A 21,025-nucleotide genomic window follows, 5' to 3' on the forward strand; every position below is an offset into this window, starting at 1 on the left:
CCTTACCATCTGTTCCCCAAATCCTTTATTTTTCACTTTCACTCTTTTCCACAACTTTTCATATAATGTTCATGGTCAACTCTTTTGTTCCATGTCAGCTTTGTCTCAAAACCCCATAAAAGAGTTAGACCAAAACCACAGAGCAGTAACTGAGACAAACGGAACTTTTAAACTGTGTTCAAAAGAGATTTGAAATTGAACAAGGTGGGAGGGGAGGTTATGCATGCCTAATTAGAGGCAAAGCTCAGTGAGCATGACAGATTTATTGATGATAAACCTCAGTCCTGTTTAAACATCTGTTGAAGCTCAGCTTAATAAGTGACAGCAGATTATTGCTGCCTCAGATGCAGTTCCTGGGTGCCTGTGGGACTCTGGAGGAGCTGCCTTGTGGAGTGTTTGCAGGATGAGTCTCAACAATCCTATCCACTGTGCAAGGTTTACTACAACTGTCCAGAAAATTGTCCGTCTTAAAATCAACTTATTTCATTTAAAAAAAAAAAAAATCCAGAGTATTCTCAAGGTGTACTACTGAAGGGGGCAAAAGATGCGTAAAATTTATTTTCTTTTTAATTAAAGAGGATCTGAACAGCTCCTGAAGGCAGGCAGAAAACTGCAATGTTCCAAGGGCAACAAAATATTTACCTTAATATGAACGTGAAATTACTTGTGTGGAAAATCGTGTTTTACAGGTCGGGGAAGAGTGGAGCAGGACACCAGTGATGGTGTGGTTTTGTTTTAGTGCTGTTGGCATTAACTGAGGGCATATGGGTGGTTTGTTTGACTTCATTTACACACGTTTTCTCACTGTGGGAAACTTGGGAATTTCTTGAAAGTGTTGTTCTGCCTTTTCTATTTTCACTTGTGCCCTACTTTTTTCCCTGTAGTCCAACAAGTCCAAGTTTTGCTTTGTTTCATAACCAATACAGTAGTTTTCCACCTTTTCCATACAGAGATCCTCATTTTTCATATTCATTTAACAACATGGAAGGACATTTCCTTGAGAAAATGTGGGGGGTTTTGAGCCAAGAGTGCATTGCCAAATGTTTGTCTAAAGGATGTCATTAGCATGGAGGGAACAAACGATAACCAGCCCAAATCCAAACCTCTTGGCAGCAAGCTACAACAAAGAGCTTTTTGGATTGTCTTGTGCCAAACATTTAAACCCGTGTGAGAGGCTGTGCTTAAAAGAACAACATTCAAACCAGAAACCCTGGGTGCCATAAAATAGCAAGTTAGTGCAAGACCAGTGCCTTGTTCCTCAGGCCAGGGTGCAGTTTCATGGCTATTTGAAAAATCAAAGGACAAAAGTAAATCCTACTTCTGCAGGTACTGAGCTAGTTCTGGGTCCAGAGCAACTCAGGCTGGGCTCTGGTCACAGTGCCATGCTCAGCGCCCAAAATAGCAGCTGGCAAAATTCAAAGAACTGTCTCTCTTGACTTGTAGTTCTTTGTCTAGGTCCCTTCGGCAAAAACCTGCAAAATCTCAGCTGGGAGGTGTTTGAATGTCTGTAATTGATATACTTCATGAAGTGCATTGGGATTTTTGGGGGGTTTTGAAAAACACCTTTTGTATAATAAGATTATCATTAAACCTGGTTAATTATGATTGAATACATTCCAAAATCCAAGATGAGGGCTCTAAAAACTGCAGGCTTGAGTTGATTTTAATTTTGCAGATCTTTGTACTGGCACCAATTTTGGATCGATGCAATACTGAAATTAATAGGATTTTGTTGGGGTTTTTTTTTGTTGTTGATGAAATTTATTTTTAAATTTGTGTCTGTAAAGCTTTAAGTTTTCCTTTGGTGCAGAGTGAGATGCATGGATTTTCCATGTCAAGCAAGTGTGCTGCTGCTGGTTCCTGGCAAGGAAACAAGGGCATTTGTACTTCTTAGGCCTGGTAGAGAAATGAGCAATTGAGTGAATTGTAACCTTTTTCTTTACAGCAAAGGATAAATTGAAAGGCAAAATTAAACAGGAAGACTTTTGCATTGTTTTTCATGAACGCATGCATATGTACAGCTAATTACAAAAGCTGCAGAATAAAGCTTTGAGTGTTAAAGCTTTTTTCATGAATCAGAAGTAGAGCAATAGTCCATGTGAAAATTGCTGATATAATCACAGGTTCTTTGTTACTGTGCAAATTTTTGCATAGTAATTTGTTTAACACCATTTTTGTTGTTTCTGAATTAATTTGGAAGCTAAGTAAGAGAAAGAAGACCTCTGATGGTCCAGTTGGATGTTTGAGTAGAGGAAAGCAGTGTAGTGTTCTGCCTACTCTGGCAGGAGATGCTGCACTGAACCCAAAAGAAGCCCGGAGGGGATGTCTCCTATTTTACCCCTGTGCTGGGCACTGATGAGGCTGTGCTTCAGATTCTGGGTTCAGTTTTGGGCCCCTCATGATAAGAAAGACCTTGAGGGTCTGGAGTGTGTCCAGGAAAGAGAATAGAGCTGGGGGAGGATCTGGAGCACCAGGAGTGGCTGAGGGAGCCGTGAATGGGGCTCAGGCTGGAGAAAAGGAGGCTCAGGGAAGACTTTGTCTCTCCACAAGTCCCTGAGAGCAGGGGGCAGCCAGGGAGGGGTCACGATCTGCTCCCTGGGAACAAAGGACAGGACAACAGGAAATGACCTCTTCCCCACCAGGGAAGACTTAGGTTGGCTATTAGGGAAAAGCTCCTTCACTGAAAGTGAAGCATTGGACAGGCTGCCCAGGGCACTGGTGGAGTCACCATCCCTGGAAGTGTTCAAAAAATTTTGCTGTGGCACTTGAGAACATGGTTTAATGGTTAACATGGTGGTGCTGGGTTGGAGGTTGGACTTGATGATCTCCCAGATCTTTTCCAGCCTTAATGATTCTATGATTCTATTGCAGGGTTCTGTCACCTTTAGTCATGAAAATAGATGTTAAGTCAATAAAATCCTCCACTTTTTTTTTTTTTTTTTTTTTTCCTAAGGCTGCTGTATTATGGAATTTGGATGGGATGTTTTGGACATCCAATATTTACATTAGATCCTTATGGAAATATGGTTTCTGTTCTTTGGTATAAATCCTTACGTGAGCCCATCTGCCTCTTTCCATGTGCTTACAAGTATCTTTAAAGACAATTTTTAATGGGCTTGTGAAAATCAGTTCAAGGCTCTTCTACTTGTGGAAGAGAAAATCTTTGATCTATTAAACCTTGTATGGCAGCAGTGGGATGACCCTGGTTCAGTGTGCCATGAAGAGGATTTACTTTCTTTGAAAAACTTGAGGTTTTGCTTGGAAGAACTGATTTAAACCTGGTATCTTTCGAATACGCTCACTGCTCAGTGCAGCCGAATCCGTATGGGATAATACTTTTTTTACTGCTTCTTGCATGAAAAGCTATTACAATACTAACTTCTCTGCATGGTGTCAGTCTCTGTGCACTTCTTCACTTTTTTTTTTTCTGCGGAATTGTGCATTCTGTTTGCATTGGGCTATGGCTAATGTACAGATTTGCTTTCTGTAGTGCCAGTGATGTTCTGCCAGTGTTTTAGTAGGGGATTCCCACAAGAATTCCCCTGCCTCTCCTATGTGGAGGAGTTGTGTGCAGCAAGAATACATGTACTTCAGTTATTTACTTTGTGGGGTGGAGAACAGAGGCTCCTATTGACTTCTTTTTGTTTGAAACAATACTGCCAGCTCGCTAACGGGTGCTGAAGGGAGTTAGCCCTGTCCCAGGAGCTGGGTAGGAGTCCATGCTACAGTTCTGTTCCTGCTGTGAAACCTTGGCAACACTTTCCTTTTTTTTTTCAAATTTTCTTTCATTTTCAAGCATTCTTTGTTTGAACTGTGAACAAAGCCTGTTTTTAGTAAGTATTTGTACAGTGCCTATCTTGATGGGCTCTGCTTTCCTTTGGGATTGTTGGGTGCCTTTGTAGGAATAATAAAATTAGAACCAGCCGCTGGTCCAATGAGCGGCTATCAAAGTGCTCTCACCAAGAGCAAGCCCTGGTGTTCCACATCCCTGAGCTTCCAAAAACCTGTGAAATCCCAGGAAATGCAGACAGCAGGTTGCCTACATTGTACATACACGCATATTCATCTGATTGCAGAGATTTATTCTCCTCACTGATAACCCCAGAATGTCACGGACCTGAGCGCAGTGTGCTGCTCTTGTGCACTGTCTGCTATGGGAGCAGTGATAGGGATTCTGGGAAGAAAATTGTCCAGTGATGTTATTTGCAGATAGATTTATATTCATATTTTTCTTAAAGAGATGATACACAAAATTAATCATGTACAATCACTGTAACACTAGCAAACCATGTCTCCTTAGGTTTGAAGTTATTAAAGGGAGCGTTTGTCAAGGTGTATACGTGTACATATATTATGGATATATGCATCCCATATGCATTTATATATGCATATATATATGCATTTCCTGGCATATATCCATATGTTAAAGATTAGGAATTACATGTAAAAAATTAAAAAGAATTGGCCTGGCTCATGCTCTTGCTAAAGCTGTGCAGTGTTATGCACCATTCAGAGCAACTGCACAACTGTAGTTCCCCTTGTACAAAGACTACCTTTGTTTTTTGGGTGAAGTCATGGTCTATTTTAAACCCTGTATTTTAATAATGAAGTTCACTGGAAATTCAAGGAAATGAGACTATGAGGTTTTGTCCTGATAAAAACCAAACTGGAACTTGCAAAGTCAGCTTTGAATAAATGTGTCATAGTTTATGGTTTCAGCTTTCGAGTTTTGTTCTTTTCTAAATGTTTTGGAAGAAATATACAGCTCCCATCAGTGACCTCATGCAAATAAGTTCTATTTACTTGCAAAGCACTTCCTGACAATGAAAATAAAATGAAAGTGGAAAAAGGCACTTCATGCCTTTTATATTTGTTTCTGATAGATTTAGTTGAGTTTAACTTCCAGCTCCCCCTGCTCCCCACTTCACGCTGGCTTGGTTCTGGGTTTTCTCTTGGTGTGGTTCCAGAGCAGAACACTGGGCACATGCAGCCTGGGGATGAAATTCGGAAGTGTTTGTGCTTAGAGGAATAGTCAGCACTGCCTGTCTGTTGTTGATGATGATAACAATAATTATAACGTATTATTAGTACAGTGAAATTTAATACACTTATTAAACATGTGGTATGAAATGGCTGGATCAAATGGGTCTCTAAAGACCCATTCATCTAGCTTTATTGAGGAGTACTTTTTGTTTGTTTGTTTGTTTGTTTGTTTTAGTAGAAAAATTACCCAGTTTAAGTTGGTGAAGTTATTTGGGTGTTTAACTTTTTTTTTTTTTTGCCACCATTTAAACCATGCAAGTGATTTAAACCTCTCTCTATTTTTTACTGCAGGTCTTAATGGGGAGAGTTTCCAAAATAAGTTTCAGAAATTTGTATGACAAGGGAAAAAATTCTGTTCAGTTTAAGACTGAAAGAGCAAAGATGCTGAGTTCTTAAAGGAATATATTTTGGCAGCAGAGATGACTGACAGCAGAGCTACTTCCATTTTCTCAAAAGTTATTTGGTTTTCAAAAGTTTCTTTTGCAACAGAACAGTGATAAAACCCTCTTGTTGTCTTAATGCCTTTTAGGTATCTCCTAGTAGATTGGAATGATCAAGGTTTGAAGTTGCAATGCCCCTGTAGTGATTGCAAATGCAGAGGGGAATAATAATTAATGAACACTCTTTCAAATAGCTTTTTTAAATTGATGTTTCGGAGCAGCCAGGGTCTGTAGGGTAGCACCTATATGCCTTATTAGTGCATATGAGGAATTTTTCTGCTGCTGTATGAGAAGGAAATACTGGGTGTTGGCAGAGGTGGGGTTTAAAATGTTGAAACTTCAGGAGAATTGTGAAAAGTCATCTTTCAAAAAATCACTTTGGTTTCCTTTCAGGTGACTTGGACTGGGTTGAAATACATGACAAACCTGTATGGCTCACAAAAGTACCCTGAGTGTTCTGGCTTCCTGACCAGTTAGCTCTGCACAGGACAAAAATGTAAAAACACCTATTGCAAACCACAGAGTGTCCCTGGGTGTAACGGGGACCTCTATAAATCTCCTTTTCCATGGGCTGGTGTACCATTTCACCTTTAGTGGTGTTATTTGGGGAGTGGATAACATGATGCAGTTGTGCAGCTCTCAGAAAGATTAGTAATTGTACATTTTTTTGTTGGTTATTCAAAAGATATTACTCCATTAAAAAACAAGGCTCTTTTGCTTGCTCCACTGTGGCTTGAGGGATTCATTGCATCTTCTTAGGGTTTTTTTAAATTTATTTTTGGTGTGTGCAACTACTGATAGTATGAATATACAGCAATACAAGTGTCTGCATCAGATATCAGTGTTACAGTTAGGCGAACTGACTTTTGGCAGATGAATGTAGTTGTCAGAACATAAAATATAGGGAAAAGAAATAATAGGTATCAACTCGTTCCCTGTTCTGCTGGGTACATGATTTGAAGCGATAGTTTGTCCTTAACAATGTCGTCTTTTTGTTTTAATTTTTTTGGTAATTTTCTATCTGTTCTTCCAATAAGAGGTTATCAGTCATCTAAAAGCTACCACCAACCATGAGATTAACTCTTCATTTCTTTGCACATGCAGAGTTCTGATAAAAAGCTTCAAGAAGATTACAGGAGGATCATGTAATAATTAATAGCCAGTCATTTGTCAATTTTGTTCCATGTATTTTTTTGCAATGAAAGACTGAAGTCTGTTTTTCTCCTCAGCTTTGCACATCTGATACCTTGCCTTGTTACTAGGAGATGAGCTATGATTTGTATGATGTGTATGTTCCTCTCCTGGAGCACAGTGGTTTTAACCACATAATCACGGGAATGTTGGCTGGTCAGTCTGTTGCTATTTAGCTGTTAGAAAGTCTAAAACAGTGATGCTTTTTTTCTTGTTCAGGGAGGCTTCAAAGAAATCTCCTGGCTGCCCTTTCCAGACATGCCTGAATATGTACAGTTTTTGTATACACATAGAAATAAATATATTCTTCACTTTTAATAATCAATATATTGCTCTCCCTGCAATTTCTTGGCCTTCTGCTCAGCTTCACTGTTTACCTTTGTCTTTTCCTGGCAGCTCTCTTTTAAAGAAAAGAATAATCAATCTGAGCTGCTCCCTGGTCTTGTTGAGCTTCTCTGGTAGTTGATGGTGTGGCTTCTAATCTGGTTTCCTGAGTAAGTGAGATTTATGCATTGTGCTTTCTGTCCCTTCTTACTCCGCAGGCTCATTTCAGAGTGGTCAATAAAAAGGGTAAGGAGCTATACGGCGGGTTTTTGGGGTTTTTTTCCTTTCTGTTTTTCCAAAATTTATTAGCAAGATAGACCAGTCCCTAGAGAGGAGACAAGTGGGCAGAAGCATCAGGATGGCAGCTGCCAGCTGGACAGTGGACATATGAGTTCCTCCAGACTAGCCCTATCCTGCACTGTTTGGTGCCTGCTGGAGCTGGGAGGGGGGCACAGTGGAGAGCTGGCATGGTGTGAGGGGATGTGGCTAGAAACAAGTAAGCCCATGCCAGGTGAGCCCTGCAGAGCTGCTCCATGGTTTTGGGTTGCTCTGGTTTCTGGCTGTTTGGATTTTTAAGCCCTTTTATTCCTACCCCATTGCCTGTGTGTAGCTGCTAGTGTTTTGTAGCACTTTGCTGTGTTTGCATTGGCAGATTTAATTCTGCCCTTCCTTGACTTTGCGGATGAAGTGAGATTTTGCTGTGAGTGAAATTCTTCTGTTGGCGGTTATAAAGACATAATGGAGAGGCCACCTGTGGGAACTGGGGAAAGCATGGAGGGTTGTACTGTGTGAGCTGGGTCACGTGTGATCAGCAGAACTGATTTTTATTGTCATATCATAAAATCAGATCTGTGTTTAATTTGTATTAGGGTTTTTGATTTGTGGCCTTGTAATGTTGAACTCGTATTTGGCTGAAGAGGAACACAGGTGGAAATACGTGTTGGACTGTTTGCTCTCTGCTTCACAGGGACATGGACTTTCCCTCAGGTCCAGGAGGGGTTTCTCAGCTCCTGGGCCAGCAATGTGTCTTCTAGGGATTTTATATGTGTAAATGTAATGTATTAGTTCATCTTACTGCTGTGATGTGTTGCAACAACCATGTTTTCATTTTTTTCTTTCAATTCAGATTGGGGCAGAAATTGCTGCAAGTGAGAGAGGAGTCAGAAAGGGGCCTGGCCTAGGTTAATTCTCCCACCAGTTCTGCCCTGGTCCCACTGGGGTGGGATATCTTGGGTAGAAGATACCAGCCACTTCTCTCGGGGCACTGGGACCTCAGTGGTGTCTCCTTTTCTCTGACATGGGACTGGAGAGATGAGGCAGCTCCAGGGAGAAGGCAGCTGCGTGGGGGCTGGCTGGAGCAGCTGCAGAGCAGCCAGCACTGGGATTTTCAGAAGAAACTCCAAAGCCTGACCGGTTTTTTTCCAGCCTTGTGCCCAGCTGGTTTGTAATTGTTCTCACAGTGTCTGTTCCCCTGCATTACTCTGTTCTTTTATATGGTCCACAAATTGCTTACCTCCTCTCTTTTTTGTCTTAACTTTCTAAACAAGCCCATTGGAAATGGTGAGTAAATAAATAGTGGATTTTGGAGTGGATCCCCTTTAGCTGCTGTGCTTGCAAATCAAAGTGGTCTTTGTCTTGGTGCAGGCTTCTTGGTGTTCTTTACAGAGAGTCTGAGGAGGGAGAAGGACTGTGCCAAGATAGTGCTCTCTATTAATTAACTATTGTTAAAAAACCTTTTTCTGTGTGTTCAGAGACAGTGTTTGGAGAATTTTTTGATGTGCAAAATTAAATTACATTGGTAATAGTCAGTGGTAAACTGATGACTGAAAGTTGCTTTGTCTTGTGGCCAATATTGGACGTGAGTATTGCACATTGGTTGGAGCATTGTGTTAATGTCACTGTAGTGAGCAGCTCTTACCTCTTTCTGAGGTTGGAAAAGACCTCCAAGATCATCAAGTCCAACCTTTGACTGAATCCTATGATGGCCACTAAACCATGTCACCAAACGCCGTGTCTGCTCATTTTTTGAACGCTTCCCGAGTCAGTGACTCCACCACTGCTCTGGTTAGCCTGTTCTAATGTTTAACCATTCTGTTTCAATGAAAGAACTTTACTTAATATCCCAAAAATACTACTAATGATATCCTAAAAATACTAATTAAATTAGTATGAAGTATAATCAGTTTGATGAAATTGTATTGGCTGTTCTCACTGGGGTTTTGGTGCCAGGCTTCCACATCCCATGGGTTATTTTGGTTGGCTTTCCATGGGGACCCTGACAAGACCCAAGGAGAGGGAGAGTGGCAGTGGTGTGAGTCAGGATCTCATGGGGGAGCAGTGTGTCCCTGTGTCCATCCTGCTTTTGTTGATGAACTTTTCTCAGTTCCACAAGGGACAAGAAGACACTTGAGGTGATCTGTTTTATACTGTGTGTGAGAATTGTTTGTAAGAGAAAGGCTACGCTGTGTTTTAATAATAAGGTGATGCTCCTTATCCAGCCTTCCTGAAACTAGTCCTCCTTGCTACAGTCTCAGCTGTGCAACAGGTTCATCTTTGTCAACCAAGTTTTAATTGCAATTGAGCATTAATTCCCATCTGTGTAAATTCCAATAAGTAAATAAATTTTCTTCAGCTTGGAGGCATCTTACACCATACTTGTTTCAACCAGCGTCCCCTCAGCATCTCAGGGAAGTTTCATGCTTTTCAACTGTGTGAAATTTTGGTGCAAATGTAAGGAAGTGCAGGTAAAACTATAGTAGTCATAGTAAAACGCATTTTCTTCTCCTGGGCTACACTCCCACGCAGTCTGGCTTTAGAACATCTCCACCGAGTAGCAGCAATTGCCATCAGCGAAGCCCCCTCCCCTTCCCACATTTATTTCCATGGTAACCCGGAGAAGGCATTCTGCAGCCTCAAAACTACTTTTGCTCTTTCATCATGCAAGCCGGCATTGTCAGGGGCTGAGTGTATTCCTACAGCTTTGAACGATTATTAAAAAAAAAAAAAAAAAAGAAAAAAAAAAAGCCTGAATTTGGCTGGGCAATTTTTATTTGGGAGGCCCTGCAACAGGAAGGAACGGGCAACCTTCAAGTGACCTAGTGTCCGTACATTGCTTAGTAAGGAAAAAACAGTCTTGCTTCATGAATTGATTAACGGGGAGGGTGGGGGCCATCAGAATGGTCTGTGTGGAGGCGAACGCGGGGATTTCCTGAGTGCGGGGAGGTGGGCGGGCGAGGGGCAGATGGCTGGCCGGGCTGGGCTGCCGGGCTGCCGGTAAGCGTGCATGCTGTGATCTGTTCAAATAGCGCTTTCTTGTGCCGTCTGTAGGGCTCTTTCAGGTATCGTGTAGAAAATGGTGTCTTACTAGATGCCTGCTCCTCGACTGTGTTATGCATTAGCCTTTTCCTGGTCTAGAAGTGAGGGGGGGGGTTTGGCAGTGTCGGGCAGTGCTTGCTGAGTGTGAGCGGTTTAGTGCTGGTAGTAAAACATTTGCTCTTTCCGTACGGCTCCATAATGAGCTGTATTGATTTTATGCTTTTTAAAATCCGTGTTTATGCAGCACTTGCGTGAAAATGTTGAGAGGATTTTGTTCTTTTTGAGCCGGGTAAGGCTGTTTGATTGCTCTGGGTGATAACAGCAGCATGTGGAACGCATAGTACTTGGTAAGAGAAAACCAATTGCTTGCAAACAGTGTCTGCAAATGGGAAATGAATGAAATGATGTTTTAAATAAATATATTTTTAGATATTCTGAAAGCAGAAACCTGTCTGGTTCAAGTGTGGTCAGAATCTTGTATGATAAAGGGATTGGATGGATCATTACTTTGAATTTTCTGCTGATGTCTGTTTCCATGTTGTCTGAGTACCTGATTCACAGTGCAGGAAGGGTATTGGTTAAAATATTTCAGAGGTGCTGCCTGATCAAAGGATTTGGTTGCCATTTGATTGGCTTGGGACAAGGTGGCAGGATTTTTTCCCCTTTCTTACATTATTTGGTTGGGAGGGATGAAAATGTAGCTTTTTTCTAAATGTGTCTGAAGTACATAAATGACTGAGAAGTCACCATGACAACATGGGGACCTGGATCAGACTTTCCCTCCATGCTTTTGCTCTTTAATTGTTTTAAAATTTATTTAGGCATTTCCTAAGGTGCTTGAGGGAGCATCTTACAGCTCCCATTGCTACAGGAGACTTTTAATGATATCCAGCTCTTTAAGTAAACGATGTACGCTGGGCTTTTTTGGATTAAGCTCAGTCCAACGTGTGCAGTTTGCTGTATAATTAAGGTGGGATCTAAACAAGGACATGAGCACCTCCAGCAGGAGTTAAGAATCTGCCTTTCTGGCAATTTTGGTGTTGCAGATCTGAAAACTTCCGCTAACCTCTTCTGTGGTCCTGAGGATTCCTGTGTTCTTGTGGTGTTCCCACGTGGGACCCAGAGCCTGGAGATTCCTGAAAGTTATGCCCAAGCTAAGGTGTAAGAGAATCTTTGTTCAGGTGTGCCTTGAGTTAGGGGCGAGCTCAGGGACTACAGGAAAAAAGGCCGATCATGGTGAAGAAACAAACAGTTCTTCCACCCTTCTTTGCTGATGGGTGCTGAGTATACCTCTCAGGGAGGAAGAGGGTTTTGCTGGATGTGTTGCTGGCTGTTCCTCTGCACTTACTGGGACATAGTGAGGCCATGCTGCCTGAGGGGAGTAAGGTTTGTGTTCAGTTTCTTTCTTCATCTGAGGCATTCAAACGTCACCACTTGCAAAGTTTGGAGTGGTGAGCACAGACTGTGAGAAGTTGGACCATGCAGGGCATTCTGAGCTCTCTTGAAGCCCTGGCACTGTTCAGAAGGGAATGAAAGATTCCCCAGGGTAGAGGGGGTGTGCAGGGAAGGCAGTAGCTGCAGCACAGTAAGAGGCTTTGATGGGGAGTTGTGGAGGAACAGCATTTGATTTCTGTCTACTGCCACAGCCGTGGGCACGTGTGTGGAATTAGATGTGCTTATTTTGTGGTTAATATTTTGGGGTGATCCAGCTTGGGAATCTTCTAGAAGAGTATTTACTTTGAGGAGGAGACATCTTACCTGGAGATCTCCCCCTGGCGCTGTCTTTCTGACTTCTCCTGGCAGGTTTTCTAGGGTTGGAGAGGTGTTTGTTTCATACCTGTAGCAGCAACCTGTGTAATTGATAGTGAATTTGGTGGAATAATGAGTAGTACTAGATGTTCTGTGAAGGTGATGTTTCAGTGTCAGCAGAGGAGAGTAATTACATACTTCTCAGTTATCATCATATTTCTTGATTGGAAAAAGCCCCCACTGTAATTTGGGTAAATTAAGGTAAAAATCGTTGCAGTTGTCACTTGTGCCCATCTAAACTTGGAGGGAAAGTATGTCTGTGACATCTTCTGAGAATGTATGGATTTACTTGCCCTTGTGGCAGAGCTGTGAGTGTGTTTCAGTACTGAGGCAATTGAAAAGTAAGTACAACATGATAGTGACTTTCACCTTGTATTATTACACTACATCTAGATATGAGAATGTGAAGAACCACACATTTTCCTCTTGACACCCATTAATCTAAGCTAATATCATCTTACTTGATGCCAAATGGATAATCAAATTACTTTTTTTTAATTTGGAAAAATGCTGAGTTCTCTCTTGTGCTGGAGCTAAATTTTCAAGTAACATTTAAAATGAATTTTCTGCAGCTGTTTAGGATTATCTCCTTTGACGAACTGCATGTCTGTGTGATGTAGCAATTTTTTCCCTTTTTCTTTTAAGTTTCCTGGTGTTATAATTTGGAATATAGAAATGTGCAGAAAATTTAGTCCTCCAGAAATTCATCTCAAGTATCTGAGAATAGATTTCTTTTAAGCCAGAGGCTCAAATAATGAGATAAATCCATTATGAGAAAAACAAGTAAGAGCAAGGGCCTGGTGGAGTTAGTTATAAAGACTTTTGTGGTTACATACCTTGCTTTCAAGAATCTTTCAGTTAGGATACATATCATAATGCTAGAGGCAAAAACTTGAAACTCCTGAATTTAGGAGTAGCTACAAAACAAAACAAACATAAACCCACCCTTTCCCTGCCAAAAAACCCCAACCACAAAAAAACAAAGAAACCTCCTCTTATTTCTAGGGTTGGAGTCAGGCTTGATGCTGTGAGGAAATCAACACCAAAAGAAATCCTTCTAACATATGAAAATGCAGTGGGGATAGGGCAGAGTGACACTGGTGTTTCCATTAGAGCAGTCTTGGTACTTAAAGGTTCTGGTGATGGAAATGGTGCTTTTTTATTCCATCTGCTCTCAGCAGTAGTGCTCTAAGAGCTCAATGACAGTCACCTGAAAACAAGGCATCTGTACTTTGTTTTTCCTTATTAATTTTATTCATTTCTAAGTGGGAAAAGTCTTGGTTTCTGTCTTGCAAAATAAGATTAAATTCATTGGCAGTATTTTATTAGGAGCAACTTTGTTTTGCTGTGTGTCAGGGACTGGCACTAGCTTGTAGTGTAATCCTGCTTTTTGTCCCTTCCTGGTAGATGGGGAGTGTGGGTGTACAGACTGCCATGAAGAACTGCATCCAAAGGTTAAAAATTCTTTCCAACTTACAGGGTCCCACTTTCCACGCCTTCAAAAAAGAGAAGATTTCATCACAGTGGATAAATTCACAATTCAGTGTTAAAATTGAATCTTGCTTTTTGTAGAGCTGTTGTTCTTTGCCTTGCTCCACCCTCCACCCCCCCCCCCCAAAAAAAAAAAAAAGTTTCTGCATATGCCAGTTCCAACAGGAAACCAAAACTGAGCCTTTTCACTTAGGCGTGGGATCAGTTGAAGTTTAATTTCCCCTATAAATGTGATATGGCAGTAAAAAACTCTTGCCACAAAAATTGTAGAGGTCTGGAAAACACACTTCACTGAAAAAGCTCAAGGTCTTGGCCTCTTTGGTTACAAAAGGCAAACTGGTTTAACTTGGGTTATATTTAGTAAGTGAGTGTTAAAAATCCATGGTCTGAGAATGTGGAAAGATCAAGCTGGAGTTATTTTCCTTGTAAAGGTGACTTTGCTTTTAAGAAGAATAAACAGCACCAGTTTTTGAATACTTTCAATACTTCTGACTCCCAATGAAAAAATATTTTGTTGCGGAACAAGAAGTTTTGATATACTTTTTCCATGCCATTGGGTAATAAAAATTGAAATGAAGTGTTTCTGTTTGCTGGCCAATTGCGTTGCAGTAAACCATGTCATCCCTAGGGTTCTGCAGAGTGCAGGACCTGTTACAGCAGCAGCCCTGCTTGCAGTGCCACTGTAGAAGATGCCTCCAAGCCCAGTTCTTTCTGCTGCCTGTGCTCTTGCTGGCTTCCACCCTGAGCACAGCCTTCACACCACTGCCCTATGCATGAGATCAGCTCAATCAATTTCGAGTCGGGTCACAACCTTCTAAGTAAGAATAATGTAATGTCTGTGGTTGAGGGAGCAGTGCAGGAAGACTTTTGCAGTGGGAGGACGTTAAGTGTGGTGTAAAAGCACACCATTAGTCCCACCACCTGTATCTTGCACCTGTGTTAAAACTCTGTCCTTTAGCCCAGGATTTGCCATTTCTTTCTGCTGTTGGGTGTTTGGTCTGGTTTGTTAAAATGTTCTTTTTTGGAAATAACTACTATGAGAAGCAGAATGACAATAGATACAAAATGTGAAGCGCTAGTGCTGCTCATGTGCTGGTCCTACCAGGTCTTAAGTTTCCCGTCCTAAGGAGCTTCCCAGTGCTCTTGTGTTTCTTCTGACCAGCCTGGATGGAAAAATATGAAGGGCTTCAAGACTGGGCCCTCAAAGAGTTAAATACACAGAAGTACTATTCAGTGAATATTTAGGTCATGAAGGACTGAGAGTGGAGAAAGACAGAACATTACTGACAGCCAGGGAGTTTATACTGATAATGGACTGGGCAATATCTTCTGTCATGTAGTAGCACCAGATTTCGACTTTGTAGCTGTACTTTCTGTTATGTTTATGTTCTTAGCTGCATCGCTGTTGCTTTCCAAGAGGTGAGGCGTTCAATAAGTCTCTAAATGGGCTTTCTAGAACCATTACTTGTGTCTTTCATCATGCCCTGCAGCACTAGTTAGAGCTGACTTCCTAATAATCACAGATATTTTGAAGATTACCTTTAATCTTCAGGTAATTAGTTGTCTTTTCTGAGGAAATGGTTACAAAATTCAGTGTCTTCCTGACTTTTTGCAGGGCTCTGACCCATAAATCACTTCTTAGTGACACAGATAGTTCCAGTTTGAAGAGTGGGGTATACAGGTTTTGCCCTGTTCTCGAAGGCTTTGGTTTCTAAGGACAGGGCTTTCTAGTCTTATCTCTCTGTAAAATGTCATTGAACATCCATGGTGTGATCTACATAAGAATTATAATGCTGAGCTCACAGTGCGTGTATGTCCCTGGGGAGAGAGGTGACTTCTGCCTGCTGTCTCTCATGCCCAGATGGTGGTGTCTCTTCAAAGGCTTATTTGCATCCTTTTTGAACACCAAAACTGCTTGAAGCCTTTGCACTTTCAGGTGACTAAACAATCAGATTTAACAATTTGTTTAAATATTTTTTTTTCAAATGTCAAAACCCAGTAATTTTAACTTAACATTATCATGAGTATTTCTAATAGATTACTGAGTGGATTGGAATTTTATGCTGTTAAATCTTATTACAATTTAAGTTCTTTAGTCAAAGAAGCCAGTATATTGTAATGACTTTTATATGGCTTTTATTTTTTTAATTCTGAAAATGTTTTGGAATAAAACATATCTTACTGTACAGAAGGAGGAAATCTAGTATATAATGTAGTTTAGAATGTGTGATAAATTGAATTTTACTTGATATGAAGAAATTTGTATCGTTTTCATGGCTAGAATGAATTCTTTGATGGAACTTTAATCTAGCTGTTGTAATTCTATTACCAGATGAGGTCACTGAACTGAAGTATTTGGAGAACATCCCTGGTTGGGTCTCTTATTCTGAAAACTGCCTGTGTTTTGTGTAGGCTACGCACTCTGGCATTCAAATGTTATGTAATGTTTTTAAACAACAGGTACAGAACTTTAAGATTGGCACAACGTGTGTTGGATAGCCGCTTGTATTAAATGCAAGAGGAACTGGAGGTTGACAAACCTAATGTTTGTTACACTAAGCCCAGTCACATGTTCCTATTATCAAATGTGTCCCCTTGTGGAAGATCAGTAGAAGATGAATGAAGTAGTGCTCAGTAGAGTGCATCTTGTGCTCTGTGCCTTTCTCAACATGTACCTGTAGCAGGGGATGTTGCCTTTTTGTGCATCTGGGAATCCCAAACTGGCTGCTCTGAGGAGGGGAAGTGGGATCTGTTCAGTCCAAGAATGTTTTTTGTAGATATTGGGTTGGGAATGCTGTAGGAGTTGCATTCAAGTATCTGGGCAGGAAAAGAAGGTGCACCATGGTGACCAAGAAGAAATACTCTTGGATCTGTGACCAGAAAACTGGAGAGATTACCTAGGATTTTCAATTTGTTTCTAGCTTTATTCTGATTGTTTTTTCACAAGGCCGGATTGGATGGTGCTCTGGCCGACCTAGTCTAGTGGAAGGTTTTCTTGTCTGTGGCAGGTGTTGGAACAAGGTGGTCTTCAAGGTCTCCTCCAACCTAAACCATTCTGTGATTCTGTGACTGTGCATCCTGCAGGGAAGAAAATACCCGATTCTTCCTGACCGTTAGTACAAATGAGCTTTTTGATTAAAAACCACCTTGAAGCAATTATTTTGCTTGGCAGGTCTGATTTTTCCTTTGCCACAGTCCCATTTTCCCATTCTGAGAACACGGCTTTAGCCAGGGACACTGGAGCTCAGGGCTGGTCCCTCTGAGTGTGTCTCTATGGAGTGTCTGCAGGAAGGCTGAGGGCTGAGGCGGGAGCACAGAAGAGAGGTGGCCCCAGGGCACAGTGGCGTGGTGGCCCCACTGGGGTGAGGGCACAACAGGGCTGTGTGCTGGGCTGTGCAGGACAGGAGGTGCACTTGGCCTAACTTAGAAATTGCCAGAGCTGCAGCCATCCTCTTTGGCTTCTCTGAGGAGAGCTGTCCCCCAGGAGCAGGGCAGGTGGGGAGACGTGGCTGGTGCAGACTTTGTGTGAATTTTTCAGTGCCAGATTTGGATATGGGGGGATGACACGTGAGCTGTAAGCATCTCTGAATTAGCCTCAACTTATTTATGAGCTATGATGACACGGCTTAAGCTGCCTTTTGAGCAGTAACTTTGTGTGATGACAGTCATGAAAGTGTTTTGTGGGGTCTGCCCGTCATATGCAGAAGCTGACCTCAGTGCCACAGGGGAGTGTGGCTAAGGACAGTGCAGCCAGTCGGTGTCATGATCAGTGACAGTCAATGAGTTGGTGTTTATCAGTCATTCCCAGAGTGGAGTGGGGTGGCCAGGGCACAGTCAGACCTTATTACAATCCGTGTATGCATGTGCTTGGTGATTTGGGGGTTTTTTTGGAAGGGCTATGGAGGACTCGGTGGTGTTTGCTGTCACCAGTGTGCTGTCAAGGAAGCAGGAAGTGTCCTAGGCAATTTGGAGATGTATTAACGTTACTGTTTTGTTTTTTACTGATGGATGCTAACTCAGGTCCTCCCTTTACATGTAAAGATAATTTCTCTGGAAGGTGTCTTGTTCCTCTCCTTGTGGTGTTGGCAGCAGTTAAAGCTCTCTGAAGCCAATATGCTATAATAGATCTGAAAAAACTCCCAACCAAACAAAAATTATTTATCCACAACCCATTCTAAGCAACTGAGAGGATTATGATGTCATTACTAAATTAGACTTTTACTGTCAATTATTATAAGAGCTCAAAATTGTAAATTCATTACAAGAGTAATTTATTATCTGAAATAATCTCATAATGATCTTTTCTTTCACTGTTTTTCTTCTACAGTGAAAATTCTTTGCGTTTTTCTTAATAGCATCTAAATTTCTGTAGTGGCTTTTATTTTTAAATCCCTCCAATCATCCTTTCTTAATAATGCAGCTTTGCCAACAAGCATACATTGTATGCATGGATATTTCTCCATTAGTGAAAGAATAACATGGAATGATGATGCAGAAATTATATGAAAACCAGTAATTACTGAAACAGCGACTGCCATGCAGCATGTGCTCTTTATGCAATATAATTTAAAACACAAATATTCAGACATCTTGTGCAAGTGACATAGTAAATAATTACCCATGTTAGCTATACAAGTATATTGGAAAAGGCTAGTTGGCTGTTACATTTTATGTAATGATGGACCACACTCTAAATTTACTTCAGAATTGAAAGCTATCACTTAACCAAGAGAATGTATACTATTTTCACAATAATAATTTGAATGCATATTTTGGGTTAATGGTCTGATTCTGAAATTGTTGCCTGTTTCTGTTCAGCTTGAGGCTCTGATTTCTTATAAAAAAAAAATTAAAAATAATTTCTGGCAGAGTTGTAATTCAATTTTGAGATGAAGTGTGTTGTTTTTTCTTTAGAATGAAGATTAAGCAGTCATTCACAAGGATTTTATTGTTTGTGATTTGTAACTGATCTCCCAGATGATAACTTGTGTTCTTACAGAGTGTCCTTGGTTTTCACATTGTAGTGGCTATGGATTGGGTGAAAGTGCAATTATAGATAACAGGAGAGATGAAATAGCTGCTACAGATACAATGAATTAACTGAAATTTTGTTGGGAAAGCTAATCCTAATTCCTTTTATTCCAGTTTTTCTCTGTACTCTATATTACAGGCCTTTGATCTGGTGTTACTTTCTTTGGAGCTTGTCAGGCTGAAATAAAGGATGCTTTATGCTATCCCATGACTGGGATCCAGAGTACTGGAGCTGGTTCAGTGGTTTGCAGTCTCTTTCACTTTATTTATCTGTGCATTGTTCCCATGGATACCTTTAACTTTTCCCAGGTTCTTTTTCTTGCTCTCACGTTGGATCTTAGAGACTGGATCACAGACTGAGGATGCATTGATCTAAGCTAAGGAGATGGTTGTGCGAGGGAAAGAATGCTCTTTGCTCCTGGTTCCTCCATCTGCAAAGTACGGAAAATGTTTGTGTGTCCCCCCCAGAGCTGGAGGAGTGGCTCTGGGATAACCTGGGTGTGTAGGTCTCTGGAGGAGCAGGGTGCAGAACCTGAGGCTGCAGAGAAGGGTAAAGATTGTGTTCTCTAGTCAGCTGAGAAACCAGTGCCAGTGTAATGTGGGCCTTTGGTCAACACCACAGGCTGCTCCAAGCCTCCAAAAGGTAGAGGCTCACTGAGGCTAGACAGCTCCAAGGCTTTCTTTCTGCTGGATTTGCAGTCACTGTGTGGGATTGCTTTATTGGGAGGATGGATATAAAGAAGAGGCATGGGACTAGGGATGCTTTTGTTTTTTAGCCTCTCAGTGCTGTCCAGGCGCTTAAAAGCTCTTCCAAACTGCAACTGTGCTTTTGTGAGCCCACCTGGCACTTGATCACCCAGTCCACAGCAGAGGCACCACAGCGACCTGTCTGCTTCTCTCTAGTTGCTGCCCGTGTTCAGCTTAGAACAGTCAGAAATATTTTTTTCTGTGTCCTTTTCTCAATAAAGGGCTTATTTTTTGAGAACATTATTTATTGATAATTTACATTGTTATTTTGTCACATTGGTTTTAAAAGGGACAAAAATATTATTTAAAATGTCATATTGTAATATGTGCGTCCATGCCCGGAACTAGTCAAACCAGGTCCTGAGCATTCTGCTCTGTGTGGTCTTGCTTTGAGCAGAGGAGTTGGACTGGGTGATCTCCCCAAGCCCCTTCCAACCTCAAAGACTCTGTGGCTTGGCCATTTTCTGTCGAAGCTTTAAACTTCAAGTAGGGTGTTACTGAGCCACTCTGGGAGCTGAAATATGTTTTCTTCTAGTGATTATTGTGAAATTGTTCTGGATTTTGAAATATGCAGCTCTGCTGTCAAAACAGTGAAAAAATGCTTACTGTGCTTTTCAATAATGAAGTTGAATTTTCTTAATTTCTGCAGTGCGGAGTGACAGCACATTGTGATCACGCAGAAAAGGTATTCCTGCTCTACAAAGATCACTCACGTGGCAAAGAACTGAGCTCAGTTTTACCTACTTTTATTTAGTACCTAAATAGACTTTTAAATCAGCAAGGCTAATTATTGGTTTACTAAAACTAACGAAACAATTGAGGATTATAAAGAGAAAGCCAGTTGGTTGGAACACTGTTGGAGATGAATTATGTTGTCATTAAATCTTAAGTGGAGGGTAATTTTTACTCGTCTTGCTGGTAAAGTGAGATCTTACACGTTGGCAGTGTGTGGCATTAAGAAGATGCACAGGCACATCAAACTGAGCAGAGAGAATCCTTGCATGCTGTGTTTGTCATTAGGAATAACAATTTAATAAGCTTTTAGTAAAAGAAGAAATGAAGCACTTGAAGCGTTTTTTGACATGGTTTTGAATGAAGGCTGATAGGATGTGCCTTCAAATTCCTTTGAATGAAGGAATTTGCTCATAGGACTTGATCGGGCTGTTTCTTGTCATTGTGTCTTTTAAATCACTGGAAGGTGGGCAGTGTAATGCTTTTCTCTCTTCTCCCCTCTTCCAGCAAATTGCCGGTTCTGGGAATTGGAGATCTGCCATCTTTCTCTTTGTTCTTGGGAGAGAATCCCAAAGACAGTAAATCATCCAGCTGCAGGTAACCTGAAAGGAGCAAATTGAGATGGCTTTGGCTGCACTAATTTGTTTGTGGAATAACTCTCTCTAGGTTTTCACAGTAATGGATTGCTCTGGTGTTGAAATGCCTGTGTTAAAGTAGTACAGATGTAAAGTTGCAGGTGTATTATTAGCCTGAAATAGTTCTTTGATTTGCACAATCAGTGTAATTATAAATTAGGACTCTTTCATCATCATGAAAAACATTTTACTTGTCAGGGGAAAAAGAAAAAAGCAAACTGTGTTCATCTAAGAGGAAAGTCTCAGGAATACTGAATAAAAATTCTG

General features: G+C 41.1%; 1 protein-coding gene across 4 annotated transcripts in view; it reads left to right on the forward strand.

The window, feature by feature from the left end:
• The window catches only part of FGD3 (FYVE, RhoGEF and PH domain containing 3), an 85,119-nt gene that overhangs the window by 16,328 nt on the left and 47,766 nt on the right, over positions 1–21,025 (forward strand). The window contains exon 1 of one of the 4 annotated variants that reach the window (XM_066195109.1): positions 9,364–10,114. The exons of 2 other annotated variants lie outside the window; for them this stretch is intronic. The gene's annotated coding sequence lies outside the window, so the exon portion shown is untranslated. Of the gene's footprint in view, positions 1–9,363; positions 10,115–20,703; positions 20,721–21,025 lie in introns of those variants that run through there. One more of the 4 variants, XM_066195111.1, reaches the window with a different exon arrangement.

This window comes from Chamaea fasciata, unplaced genomic scaffold, assembly GCF_029207755.1.
Source record: "Chamaea fasciata isolate MVZ Bird 193981 ecotype frontalis unplaced genomic scaffold, bChaFas1.0.hap1 SCAF_13, whole genome shotgun sequence".
Classification (NCBI taxonomy): domain Eukaryota; kingdom Metazoa; phylum Chordata; class Aves; order Passeriformes; family Sylviidae; genus Chamaea; species Chamaea fasciata.